This window comes from Haematobia irritans, chromosome 2 (genome assembly GCF_050003625.1).
Source record: "Haematobia irritans isolate KBUSLIRL chromosome 2, ASM5000362v1, whole genome shotgun sequence".
NCBI lineage: Eukaryota > Metazoa > Arthropoda > Insecta > Diptera > Muscidae > Haematobia > Haematobia irritans.
In genome coordinates, this window is record NC_134398.1 from 115,174,175 (window position 1) to 115,189,581 (window position 15,407).

Consider the following 15,407-nt stretch of genomic DNA (forward strand, 5'->3'; position numbering starts at 1 on the left):
AACAAAAAAAACTTTCGGAGAGTAGTTACTTATACTCTGTGTATAGACTTTCAATTCCAATCAGCGTTGCCGTTTTGGTCCGATCGGACCAAAATTGGTCCAAAAGATTTCTAATTTTTAAATTTAGTCCGATGGTCAGACCAAACAGAATTTGGTCCATTTTGGTCCATTTTCATAAATTTGGTTTCTATCACATATTAAATAGTAGATGGTGCACCGCAAAGAATATTGTCGGGAGGTCAAATATTTCACATGCTTAAAATACGAATACGAATTTTGCTTAGAATAGAAGACGTATTTCTCTGAAAAAAAGTTTTTCCTTGTCTAAAAGTCTCTAAACTTTTCAATGAAGTCTGTTTGTCCTTATAGCTAAGTGATTCGACATAAAAATGTGTATCCTAACATGAATGCAAATTTCGTTTTAATGAAGTCAAATTGGATTTAATATTTCTGAAAAAATCTTCAAAATTAATAAAATATTTCAACACATTGTTTTAAAGTCATTATACCCTAAACCACATAGTGGTTAGGGTATAATAAGTTTGATCTGTCAAAAAATGTGCCTACAAGAAATATTGATTTTAGACCCCATAAAATATATACCGATCGACTCAGAATCACCTCCTGAGTCGATCTAGCGCTTGGCGTCCGTCCGTCCATCCGTCCGTCTGTCCATGTATTTGTTGTTCACAGGATTTCGGTCGCAATTATTAACCGATTTTGATGAAATTTGGTACAGGGAGTTTTTTTTGGGCACAAGGACGAACGTTATTGAATTTGGAAGAAATCGGATCAAATTTAGATATAGCTCCCATATATATGTATTGCCCGATTTCGACAAATGGGGTCACGTTGCACTTTTTTTACTAACCGATCGTCGTCAAATTTAGCACAAAATAATCTTCTGTATCACCCTTTAAGTCTGAAAATTTCATCGAAATCGGTTCAGATTTAGATATAGGTCCCATATATATGTATCGCCCGATTTTGTCAAATTAGGTCATAAAACCCTTATTTATCAACCGATCTTACTCAAAGTTGGCGAAATGTAATCTTCTATAGCACTAACTATATGTGCAAAAAATCATCGAAATCGGTTCAGATTTAGCTATAGCTCCCATATATGTACCGCCCGATTTTTCTAAATAAAATAAAACTCAATTGAACAAATAATACAATGTTTGTACTATAATTTTCTCGAAGAGGAGCGGAGCGGAGCGTGGAGCGGAGCGGAGCGATTTTTTTTTTCTCGGAGCGGAGCGAGGAGCGGAGCGGTTTTTTTTTCTCCGGAGCGGGAGCGGAGCGGAGCGGAGCGGAAAAAATGGACCGCTCCGGATCCCTGAAACAAACACCAATATATGTTTCAAAAACCCAAAATATTCCATACCTTCATATTCCCTTGTTACATACTTGCTAAAATGATGCAACAAAATGATGACGCCAACTATACAACTGAAGCATGCCAAACAAAACCAAAACATACCTACAACAACAAAAACACATGTGCCTTCATTGAAAACAACACCTCATCCAGACAAATAATAAATAATAACAACCCCACGCTCAGATATACACAACATCCCCATCACTCGCTACCATTTCTCATTATTGCATTGCATGCTCTCACTCTCAAAAAATTTCAAGTAACATCATCTTTCCATTAACCACATTCCACTTTGCCGAGAAAGATCACTGTACTATGCATTAGTTCATCGCATCTGCTGACAATTTACTCTAAGAATAATATCACTGGTTTAAACTGAAAATGTACACTAGATAGGGTCACGGCCTAAAGGTGGGTATTAAGTTCGAGTTTTTTCACTAAAGTGAAAACTAAATCAGTAAGAAAAGGCATAAAATTATACATATTTGTTGCACATTTTATTATAACTTGATGGGGAATAGCCCAGAGCAAGTTTTCACAAAGTTTGTATTCCTTAAAAAGTATTATTAAAGAAAAGTAATCGTGAAAAAATGGCAGTTTTAGCGGCTAAACTCGAACTTAATACTCACCTTAAAGGAAAAAAAAGTTGATGCGGTCACTCCCCAATTTTATAGCATATTCGAAGACAATTTCAGAACACCAAAACTATTTTTCCGTGCACCAACCGACCCCCGAAAGCGAAAGTGATTGTTAGAATTTTAATACAGTAGGCTCTCAAATTGTTCTAGCAAAAACACATGCACTTTGCATAGCGCAGAAAATGCCGTAGTATGTATACAAAGGTACCGTTAGAAATTTACAGATGTGTTCTAAATGTCTTATAAATTAAATTCGTAGATGTGAATAACGATGTGCATGTGGTTTCGATCGGACATCATGACAACACAGCAAAAACTATTTGGTGGTGTGTAGGGTGACCTATTGACTTTTTAAAATCACTGTAACGTTTTTGTTTATGAATATAAGTAAATACTTCATAAGCAAAAGTTTCATATTTTGTTAACATTTTTATAATGGTGATCAGAAATGGACATCAAGCGAAATAAAACAAGTATATACAGCAGTAAATTCGGCCGGGCCGAATTTTAAATACCCACACCCTCAAAAAAAATCGCTTCTTTAACATATGTTCCAAACATATTTTGCAGGAAGCATATATATTATTGGATACTGCCGAAACATTAATATGTTTGTTTTATGTGAACATATTATATGTTTGGAAGCATTTTGAGCACAAAAATATTGTATGCTTGGAAGAATTTTTCCCAAAGACGATTGTGCTCATTCCCTAACATACTCGTAATTTTCACTTCCACGAATTTTTTTAGTTCTTGGCACCTTTTTCTGTAATACAAATAATGTTGAAGAAATTATTCACTTTTATAAATTTTTTAAATTTTACCTCCCGTCTGCACGGAGAATCGAACCGAGGACCATACAGTTTGTAAGCCAACACACTATCCACTGGGCTACGTAACTGTTATAGTCACCAGCAAATAATTATCGTTATAAGTTACATTTATATAGCATAGTTTGCAGCGCCCACGAGCCCATGCAAACATAACATTATTTAACAGAAACATACATTTGTTTGCCACGTGGAGCAGTGGTTAGCATGTCTGCCTTGCATGCAAAGGGTCGTGGGTTCAATCCCTGCTCCGACCGAACACTTTTTTTAATTTAACTTTAAAACTTTGAAATGTGGGTTATTAAAGATTTATAGTCAGTAACAGTGCTTGATATAAACGAAATTGACTGATTTTTGGATAAAATATTATTTTTTTAAAGCAAAAATAACAATTTTGTAACAAAAAACTGTTTTTGGTACAAAACTTTAAAATTTGGTATTCAAAAACTCTAACAAAAGAAGAACGTGGAGTCGAGTATAAACATACATAAGTAATTTTATAATATAAACATAAATTTATTTAGGCGTGAACAATTTTTTACTAGCATTTAACACCATCGCTCTAAAATGCCTTTTATTTTTCGTTAATAATTCATTTTAAAGAAAATAAACTTTTTAAATTGTTTTAGCTGCAAAACTCGAACTTAATGCCCGCTTTTATATTTGAAGGTGTCCGTCAACTCCTCGTGGACTACTTATTAATAAAGAGGAACTAAACTTTGTTTTTATATATTTTACTGTGTAATTTTTCACTATTTCCTCCTTATTTTATTTTACTATCCCAACTCTAAAAAGAGTATAGTGCCCTTTCGTTATTTTTATGAAGACCCCTGATTTCTTTTAACGAACCAAGAAAAAAATTGTGCCCATAATGCCAAAATGATAAACAAAACACATGTCCACACATACATAAAATGCTGCTCTCAAGGCGAAAACATATGCTGTTTGTTTTTCAAATGTCTATTCTCTTGGTTCCGAATGTCCATTCTCTTTATTCAAATTAAATAATATTTAGACTTAAGCATATCAAATTTTTGGCCTTATCATAAAACAGTTTTCCGAAACAACATACAACATTCTTTCGCTGTGTTATGTTGATATCTTTTGTCAACTCTCCCGGTTCCCATCTCTATTTCTTTCTCTATACTCTCTCTGTCGCTTTGAATAAAATATCACAACATATGTATGTTTAGTCGAAATTTGTAAATTTATATATGTTTGCATTCACACATATGATTTTTATGAAACATTCATGCCCCAAACATAATATATTCTAACATATTAACATAGATGTCCCAAACATTTAGTGTTAGTTTAGGAACATTACATGTTTGCACTTAAATATATTGTGTTTTAAAATTGTACCCGAAACACATTTTGTTTATATCGGAACATATGAAAAACATATTTTTCTAAGAGTGCACCACCATGAATCAAGTATAATAGTTTACTATGAAAACACTTGGTCCTTGTGGGTTACTTGATAATATATAGAATTGTAGGGGGTTTGATGACAAATCTTCTTCCAAACGAGCCAGCTCCCGAAGACAAACTTTAAAGATTCTACCTATGAAGACCAGATAAGATTCTGGATTTATGAGAACCAATTTTGTTAGAGTTTTAGAGAAAATATAAACATGTCGTGTATATATTGAAATTACGCCTTGATTTAAAATCTTAAATCTGTAGATTTTTCCGCATTTATTTAAATACGATGAGTAAAATCTGGAACTTTTACTTTCAGTTTGAAGCAATTTTCATGATCAGTGCGCCTGCTATACCCTGAAAGAAGTGTATTCTTTTTTGAGAAACGTAATTTTAGACAAGCAAAGTTTCCTTTTGACACAAATTTTAGAGACAATCGTTGAATAAACGAAAACACTTTATAATTTTATTATAGATTACTAGAAGCCCAAGAAATAGAGCCGGGAGCTCGGTGTATATGGGGGCTATACCAAAACATGGACCGATGGGCACCATTTTCGGCACACCTTTTTATGGTCCCAAAAGAACTCTAGATTTTCAATTTCAGGAAAATCGGATAGAAAATATAGTTTCTAGAAGCCCAAGAAGCAAAATCGGGATATCAGTCTCTATGGGGGCTATATCAAAACATGTAACGATGAGCACCATTTTCGGCACACCTTTTTATGGTCCTCAAATACCTCTATATTTCCAATTTCAGGCAAATTGGATAAAAACTACGGTTTTTATAGGCCCAAGACTCCAAATCGGGAGGTTGGTTTATATGGGGGCTATATCAAAACATGGACCGATTCGGACCGTTTTCGACACACCTCTTTATGGTCCCAAAATACCTATAGATTTTCAATTTCAGACAAATCGGATAGAAAATACTGTTTCTAGACGCCTAAGAAGCAAAATCGGGAGATCGGTCTATATGGGGGCTATACTAAAACATGGACCGATACGGACCATTTTCGACACACCTCTTTATGGTCCCAAAATACCTCTAGATTTCCAATTTCAGGCAAATCTGATAATAACTACGGTTTTTATAGGCCCAAGACTCCAAATCGGGAGGTTGGTTTATATGGGGGCTATATCAAAACATGGACCGATTCGGACCGTTTTCGACACACCTCTTTATGGTCCCAAAATACCTCTAGATTTTCAAGTTCATACAAATCGGATAGAAAATACTGTTTCTAGACGTGTAAGAAGCAAAATGGGGAGATCGGTCTATACGGGGGCTATACCAAAACATGGACCGATATGGACCATTTTCGACACACCTCTTTATAGTCCCACAATATCTCTAGATTTCCAATTTCAGGCAAATCGGATGGTAAATATAGTTTCTAGACGCCCAAGAAGCAAAATCGGGAGATCGGTCTATATGGGGGCTATATCAAAACATGGACCGATACGAACGATTTTCGACACACCTCCTTATGGTCCTAAAATACCTCTAGATTTTCAATTTCAGACAAATCGGATAGAAAATACTGTTTCTAGACGCCTAAGAAGCAAAATCGGGAGATCGGTCTATATGGGGGCTATACTAAAACATGGACCGATACGGACCATTTTCGACACACCTCTTTATGGTCCCAAAATACCTCTAGATTTCCAATTTCAGGCAAATCTGATAATAACTACGGTTTTTATAGGCCCAAGACCCCAAATCGGGAGGTCGGTTTATATGGGGACTATATCAAAACTTGGACCGATATAGTCCATCTTCGAACTTGACCTGCCTGCAAACAAAAAACTAATCTGTGCCAAATTTCGGGACGATAGCGCCATTATTGAAGGCTGTAGCGTGATTACAACAGACAGACAGACAGACAGACAGACAGACAGACAGACGGACAGACGGACATGCTTATATCGTCTTAGAATTTCTCCCTGATCAAGAATATATATACTTTATATAGTCGGAAATCGATATTTCGATTTGTTACAAACGGAATGACAAACTTATTATACCCCCGTCACCATTTTATGGTGGTGGGTATAAAAATTAAAAATCAAATATGACGTCGGAGTCAAAAATTACCAATGCACGAAATATAGCCCCTGATCAACCACGAACAACGATATGCGTTTCTTTTCGATCGGACTTCAAATGACGACACAGCACAATAAATTGTATTTCGGGGGTCGTAGGGTGCACGGAAAAAAAATTTGGTGTTCTGAAATTGTCTTCTAATATGCTACAAAACTGGGCGGTGACCACATCAACTTTTTTTCGTGACCCTATCTAATGTACACTTGATGAGAGTCCACTTTTCTTATGCATTTTGACTTGATGGACTTATAACTTTGCCATTTTTCGATCGTTTTTCTTCTAGTTGGTCTTACTTACGTTAGAGTATCATCTATACGACCATGGAGAGAAAAAAATGTTTTGAATGGTTTATACTTTTCTGGCGGAAAAGATCCATTGTAAAATACGTTTTTTTTTTTTGAAACTTTGGCATTTTCGCATCGATATTTAATTAACTTATCACAGATTTAATTATACACGATTATTCATCATCTTAATACCTTTCATTTAAGTACCAACAACGATATGATCGGACATTTCTAACTCGAGATATAATTTGTTTAGTGAAAAAAGAGCAAAAAACTAACAAAAACGGGATATCTCAAAAACTGTTCCATATAACAAAATTTTAAAAAAAAATTTTCGAATTCAGCAGATCAAAAATACATAAAGTTGCCTCTCATCAAGTGTACATACATTTTTTTGTAAACTAGTGTATTCGTAAAGGCACATCAGTTTATGAACTATGAAACGTTTAACTTAAAATTAGCAAAAACTTCACGAAATGTTATCAACCCATTTTTGACAAAATGTCTATAAATTTAATTACATGTGAACTAAAAATATTTCATTGAGAAATGTTGTACCAACTATTATTATTTATAGGAATTGCCAGTAAGAAATTGCTTTCCGTTCAATTTTCGTAAAAAAATATTTTCTCATACAAAAAATCTTATAGTAAATTGCACTTATTTTTTAGAAAGAACTTTACATGTAACAAGTAGTTTTATAGTAGGACAAAAGAATTTTAAACTACCAGTTAAGAAAATTTTTAAGGAAATTTCCATCGTATTTTGTAGGCTATGAACTAAACGATTGCTACTTAAAATTTTTAAAATTTCCGTTTAATTCTAATTAATTTTCGTTGAAGATACGAAAAATGAACTAAAATTCTGGAAAATTCTTGTAATAAATTATTGTAAAAATCTGCTTAAATTTACGAGATATTTTTTTGTGTGTTGATTTAATAATTTTCACAGAGAGTAGATATAACATGCTACCAAAGTGTGCCGAATTCAGTTCAATTTAGATAAATGCCCATATACAATATTCTGCCGGTGAAGGCAAATATGGTTACACTGAAAAAAGTTCCGTAGTTAAACCAACGCTAAATTTAACTTATTTTTATAGCAAAAAATTATTTGTGTGTAGTTAAATTTTATTGTTTTTTTCGAAATTTTCTACAGCCCAATGAAACTTTCCTTTTGTTAAGTATATCTCAAATATTTTATGAAGTAAACATGGGTATAAATGACCGTACATTAAAAAGTACAGCAGGGCATCAATTTTTCCTGGTTTTAACAACGCTTTGTGGAAATTTCAAAATGTGGAGTATAATTTAGTTTAATTTTCGCAAATATGGCCCCATCTAAACTTAAACCGCACACTAGATATGTTAGTGTTTTCAAGACGTCAGATATCACTTTTGATATCTGTAATAACGGATCGCTGCCTGATAGGCGAGTTTGCAAAAACTATTGGCGCGAAGTATAATGACTACTGCATGGGCTGTCATAATGCGGAGGAAAAGGAATCAAACACCTCTTGTGTGAGTGTCCTGCATTTTTTGTAAGTCCTAAGCGAATTTTGGGAGCATACAGTTTTAAATTACTGGCGGACCTAGAAAATGTAAACTTAAGCAGTCTGCTAATGGTTTTGGAAGAATCTGGTTGTTGCAGCAGAAGAAAATAATTGAGTAGGTTCAGCAGTTAAAACTAGAAGCGCCCATATGTATTAGGTACAAAGGACTGAATAGTCTCTTGGCTGAAAAACCATTACCCTTTGTATACAAGACGAGTCATTGCACAACGCTGGCTCCCGTGCAAGTCGCACGTCGATGAATTTCCATTTACAAAATCTGAACCTACCAAATTTAAAATATACAAATATAAAGAAATAATGAACTATGTTGTGAGAACTACGAATTTAGTAAACCTTTATGCTTCATTTCATAGTTTTTCCCCGTTTTTAGTTAATTTAACTAACGCACGCAAAAAAATTATTAGAGTAAAGGAAACTTTCTCCATATAATTCCATCAACAAAAATAAAGTTAAATTGGCTTTAGTGAAATAGAGAGTTCAATTTTTTTTGAGTGTAAAAAATAACGAAGAGACACGATAGTCTTTTTAGAGTTGGGACAGTAAAATGAGAAAAAGGAGGAAACAGTGAAAAATTAAACAGTAAAATGTATAAAAGTTTACTTCCTCTTTATTAATAAGTAGTCCAAGAGGGGTTGACGGACACTTTCAAAAATAAAAGCGGGCATTAAGTTCGAGTTTTTTCATTTTACACGCAAAAAAATAATTCTTTCCTCCCAAACGAAATTTTAGACAAACAAAGTTCGTTTCTCATTCGCTTTTCGCTGTAAGGAAGTGTATTTGGAAGAAAAGTATATACTTTTTGTGATAAACGTTTATTCTTTTCCAGGATGTAAAAACAATTTCATAAAGACTAGCTCAAAAAAAAACATTATTTTCTTGCTAATTGCATTGTCCCTCACATCTTTCTCACATCCACGAGGATTTTTAGTTCTTAACACCTTTTCCTGTAATACCAACAATGTAGAAGAAATTATACGATTTTATAAATTTTTAAAATTTTTTTTACCTTTCGCCTGGACGGAGAATCGAACCGCGGACCATGCACATTGTAAGCCAACACACTAACCACTGAGCTATGTACCTGTTATGGTCATCAATAGAAAAATATCCATATAAGTTATATTTATATAGCATAGCTTGCGGCGCCCACGAACCGAATAAACAAAGTTTATTTAACAGAAACAAACATTTAGTTTGGCACCGTGGAGCAGTGGTAGCTACGTCCGACTCTCATGCCAAGGGTCGTGGGTTCGATCCCTGCTTCGGCCAAAGTTTTTTTTTTTTTGCTTTTGTTTTTTTTTACATATATTCCAGATATATTCGGAAGATTCCGAAAAAATGTTCAACATTACATTGTACTATATTAAATTTTGAACTGTAAAATGTGTCTTATTAAAGACCTAAAGTCAGAAAAGAACAGTGTTTGATATAAACGAAATGGACTGTGTTGTTATTTCAAAAATAACTTTTTTTATTGAAAAAATAAAAATTTTGTAACAAACGAATTTTTTTGGTGATAAAAGTTTAAAATTTTCGAAGCAATTCAAAAAACTCTAACAAAAGAAAAACGTTTTCGGTACACGTTTTCCAAACGTTTTTTTTCTTTGCGTGTAGCGGCAAAACTCGAATCACTAAAAACAGAATAACGTTATAACTGTTTTTTTGGGAAATTGTATTATAACTTGGTGGGAAATGATCCAAAGCAACAATTGATAAAGTTTAGTTTCTTTAAAATGAATTATTAAGGAAAAGTAAAAGTGAAAATATGGCCATTTTAGAGCGATAATGCCAACTTAATACCGGCCTTAAAGGTAAAAATGAAATTATATACAAAATTATTCGTTAATATATATTTTTATTTATTTGTGTAATGGTGTTAAATGCTAGTAAAAAACTGTTCACGCCTAAATAAATTTATGTGTATATTCACTCTTATTCCCGAAGTCGCTCTCGCCGTCGCTTTTTGTCGTCTGTCGCTTTTAAGTCGTTTCGTCATTAATTTGGTATTCCTGTAGAGTGGCGACGGCGACGACGACGTTTACTTATTCACCCTTATTCCTGAAGTCGCCCTCGCCGTCGCTTTTTGTCGCTTTTCATCTGCCGCCACTAATTGGTATTCCGTTCGTCGATATATTCTGCTATCGACGAAAATCGGTATTCCTGCTGTCGCTTTTTGTCGCCAATATCGTCGCTAAATTTACCAGCGGCGAGTTTAGTGATTAATTTTTGAAGAAGTTTTTTAGACTTTATTAATCGAATAATTGAAAAATAAATTTAATATATGGAAATTGGTAAGAAGTAAAGTGACTAATCTTCAACAATTACAAAACAATGGGAATAAAAGGAACTAGAGATCGGCCATTAGATGAGCTAGACTGACTCCAACGATTTAAAACCGGTTGGTACAAATGGTTTGTAGTTTAATGCCTTTGAACTTTAGAGAAAAATTGTAACTAATAGTAGAAAAGCTGTAACTATTATTAAAAAAATCTATACTGTTCAAATATTTATTCCAGCTTCCATGTTCTGAGCTGACCACGATCACAAATCTATTGATATAATAAAAATGCGCTATTTATACCAAATTGATCTGTATATATAGTAGTTATGGTCATCACATTCACATCATAGAAAAGAAAACTGCACAATTAAAGTAAACGTGTTGATTTTTCCATTTATTTTTAATAGAAACCCTTCAAGGCCAATGTATTTTATTTAGCACCAAACTTAGATAATGTAAATCATTTCCCGAGTCAAATTTATCATTTATTATTTTTAAAAGCAAATAATTAAAATTCAGTTTTGCACATCAGCTGATTGTTTTCTTTCACGATGATCCTTGTGCCATTGATCTCAGCGTCGTCGCCATTTTTATAGTTTTGATAGCTTTTACTGTCCTTGAATATATATCCTCATTTTTTCCCGCGTCAAATTAAATATTTTTTCTTGATTTGCCGACACAGAATTGGGACAGAAATAAAAATATTTTCAACCGAAAAAATTAAAATTCATTTTTTGCACATCAGCTGATTGTTTTCTAGTGATATCGGCCTTTTATTACCGAGTATTGTAATTGGTACAAAAAGTAATCGTCGTCTCCCCGTCGCCACTTCACAGGAATACCAAATGAATGACGAGACGACTTAAAAGCGACAGACGACAAAAAGCGACGGCGAGAGCGACTTCAGGAATAAGGGTGATTGTATCAATTACAATACTCGGTAATAAAAGGCCGATATCATAGACCAAGGAAGGTATAGACAACGAAAGTGAATTCACAGCGCTTTAGTTTGTCTGCACAACGTAGATGGCTCTTTTTCGTCTGCAAATGAACGATTTTTTTAATTTGGCTTTATTTTTGTTATCGTTACTTTGTTCTCTTATTGAAATACCAAATATTGTAAAAGCGTATAAAATTCTATCCACACCTTTTTTGTAATGCAGATTGACTGATTTGTACGGTAATTCTTGTTTTCCAAAAAGAAATTGAGTCACTTGACTGCGGAATTGAATGGAATGAATGCACACTGCAAATAAACAAAATCATGGTGTATTGTCAAACGATGTCTTTATATTTTCTTGGTCTATGGTCGATATCACTAGAAACTAAACTAACAAAAAAATTAATTTTAATTTTTTCGGTTTAAAATATTTTTATTCTAACGCAATTCTAAGTCGAAAAATCAAGAAAAAAATATTCAATTTGACGCAGGAAAAATGTGGATATATTTATATAGTCAAGGACAGTAAGAGCTTCCAAAACTATAAAATGGCGACGACGCTGAGATCAATGGCACAAGGATCATAGTGAAAGACAACAATCAGCTGATGTGCAAAACTGAATTTTAATTATTTGCGTTTAACATAAAATGCTGTTTGTTTGTAATCCAATTTTGACTTGGAAAATCAAATCAATAAATGATAAATTTGACTCGGGAAATGATTTACACTATCTGCTAAATAAAATACATTGGCCTTGAAGGGTTTCTATTAAAAATAAATGGAATAGAAAATCAACACGTATGCTTTAATTGTGCAGTTTTCTTTGCAATGATGTGAATGTTATGACCATAACTACTATATATACAGATCTTTGTTAATTTAGTATAAATAGAGCATTTTTATATCAATAGATTTGTGATGGTGGTCAGCTCAGGACTCCTTGATATAGAACATGAGTTCCTCAAAGAGTGAAAGCTGGAATAAATACTTGAACAATATAGATTTTTTAATAATAGTTACAGCTACCATTTATTACAAATTGTCTCTAAAGACCAAAGGCATTGGACTGCAAATCATTTGTTCCAACCGGTTTTAAATCGTTGAAGTTAGTCTAGCTATCTAATGGCTGATCTCTAGTTCATTTTTTGTAATTTTTGAAGATTAGTCACTTTACTTCTTACAAATTTCCATTTTGAAATTTAGTTTTCACTTGTTCGATTAATAAAGTTTAAAAAACTTCTTCAAAAATGAAACACTAAACTCGTCGCTGGTAAATTTAACGGCGACAAAAACGACACCAGGAATTCCGATGTTCGTCGATAGTAGAATATATCGACAAACGGAATACCAATTAGTGGCGACAGACAAATAGCGACGGTGAGGGCGACTTCAGGAATAAGGGTAATTATTTTTGCAATAAAAAATATTTTATCCAAAAGCTCAGTCCATTTCGTATATATCAAGCACTGTTCTTTTCTGACTGTAAATCTTTAGTAACCCACATTTCGGAGTTTCATTATAAAAATTTAATGTAGTATAAATATAAATGTGTAAATTAAAAAAAAAAAAAATAATGTTCGGTCCGAGCAGGGATTGAACCCACGACCCTTTGCATGCAATTCGGACATGCTTACCATTGCTCCACGTGGCAAACAACTGTATATTTCTGTTAAATAATGTATTGTTTGCATCGGCTCGTGGGCGCCGCAGACTATGCTATATAAATATAACTTATAACGATAATTGCCATTTGGTGACCATAACAGCTACGTGGCCCAGTGGGTAGTGTGTTGGCTTACAAACTGTATGGTACTCGGTTCGATTCTCTGTCCAGGAGAGAGGTAAAATTTATAAAATTTAATAAAATTTAATAATTTCTTCAACATTATTTGTACAGTCGAAGCTCGGTTTTACGAACGATATATTGTCAGGCCCATTCGTTATTTAGAAAAATTCGTTAATTCGAATTGGAATATTAAAAGTAAACTTTTATTAAAAATCGTAGTTTTTATTGTCACATGAGAAAAAAATCCATAAGCATTTGGCCAAATTAAAGTACTACAGAGTAGAGGTGTGCACGTGACACGAAATTGTCGTGACTCGTGAGTCACGCTGATGGCAACGTCGTGAGTGTGCGTGGGCGTGATTAACAAACCAAATGTCGTGCGTGAGCGTGAGTCACGAAAATAATTTCTTCGTGAGTGTGAGTGAGTAACGAATTTCGGAAAAACACGCTCACGAAAATAATCCCTCCCACGGACATAAAAGGCTGGGATGTTAGGAGGTTAATAACGCTCACGATTTTAATCATGCTCATGTTTTCAAACACGTCGCTAAGGTAAATTACTAATAAAACTATTCGTGAGTCACGACATTTTCGTGCGTGAGTACAAATTTTCTTTTCGTGAGTGTGCGTGAGCGTGAGTCCTACCAAAAAATATCGCGCGTGAGTAAGATTTTTCCGTCGCGAGTATGCGTGAGCGTGAGTAAAATATTACTCACGTGCACACCTCTACTACAGAGGCACTTAAAACTATTAATAAATAATCCTTAAAACTGATGAATTTGTCTCGTGAAGCCTATACATACCCATGTCAATATTCGCTTTGATGTGTGCTCTAATTTCTTATGCTATGGTCACACTGGGCAAATATTTGACAGAAATCAAAAATGAATCCTTCGCCACAGCCATACCAGCTAAATTCATTAGCTGATGTTGGATATACACCATCATAGTAGGATTATTTTCAAAAAAACGGTATTCAGATGATTGGAAAATGGTTGTGGAAAATTTTTTGACACTAATTTTGGTCAAATATTTGCCTAGTGTGACCATAGCCCTAGACAAATTACATAATTTGTTTCTAGTCCCCGGTTTAAAGCTGGACAAGGCATAGATAGTGTTCGTAGTAACATCTTCCTAATGCGTCCTATATACACCAGTATTCAGGTCACGTCCATTTGATAGGATCTAAATATCTTGGGAATGCCGTACTTTGTGCACATTCCCGAAAGACTTAAACCATTCTCTCAACCATCAAATATGGCTGATTTTTTGTTGTAATTGTCTTAAGATTAAAACCGTTTTCGTTAAATCGAACGTACATTTTGCTCAACCTTTCGTTATTTAGAATACTCAATGCTAGGAATTTTGACGTTTGTTAAATTGGATTTTCGCTAAATAAGATATTCGTTAAACAGAGCGTCGACTGTATTACAAAAAAAGGTGCCAAGAACTAAAAATTTCGTGGAGGTGAAAATTGTGTGAAAGAATGAGCACAATCTTCTTTGGGAGAAAATTCTTCCAAGCATATAATATTTTTGGGCTCAAAATGCTTCCACACATATAATATGTTCACATAAAACAAACATAATAATGTTTCGGCAGTATCCAATAGTATACGTGTTTCCTGCAAAATATATGTTAGAGAAGCGATTTTTTTGATGGTGCACACATTGTACAAATCCGATTTTTGCCACAACTATTTTCACAGTTCCAGCAATTTGAAAATGCGTTGCATTCAGACGTTTTATGACTGAAAATTGCTTTTGAGTAAAAATTTTTTAAAAATATTATTATAAAAAAAATATAAAATAGTTCAATATGACGTTTTAATGATTTAGGATATTAAAAATATTTTTTGAAATCAAATCTAAGGATCATGTAAGTATTTTTGACATTTACTACGTGCTTTACGTTTTATACAGGTATAAGACGTTTTCAACGTTTACAACTTTTGACAGTAGAAAACCCAAAAAATTTCTACTCGGACCACTTCTGACATGCAGAGAAGGAATATGATCACCCCAAACACGTTTGAAGAGCATAATGTTACTTTTTCACGGGAAGAAGTATGTATGTATTTAAATATACATAGCACACAATTAATCAACAAAGTTTTTTCGTCAACAAAAGCAAATGTTGATAGTACGTGCTT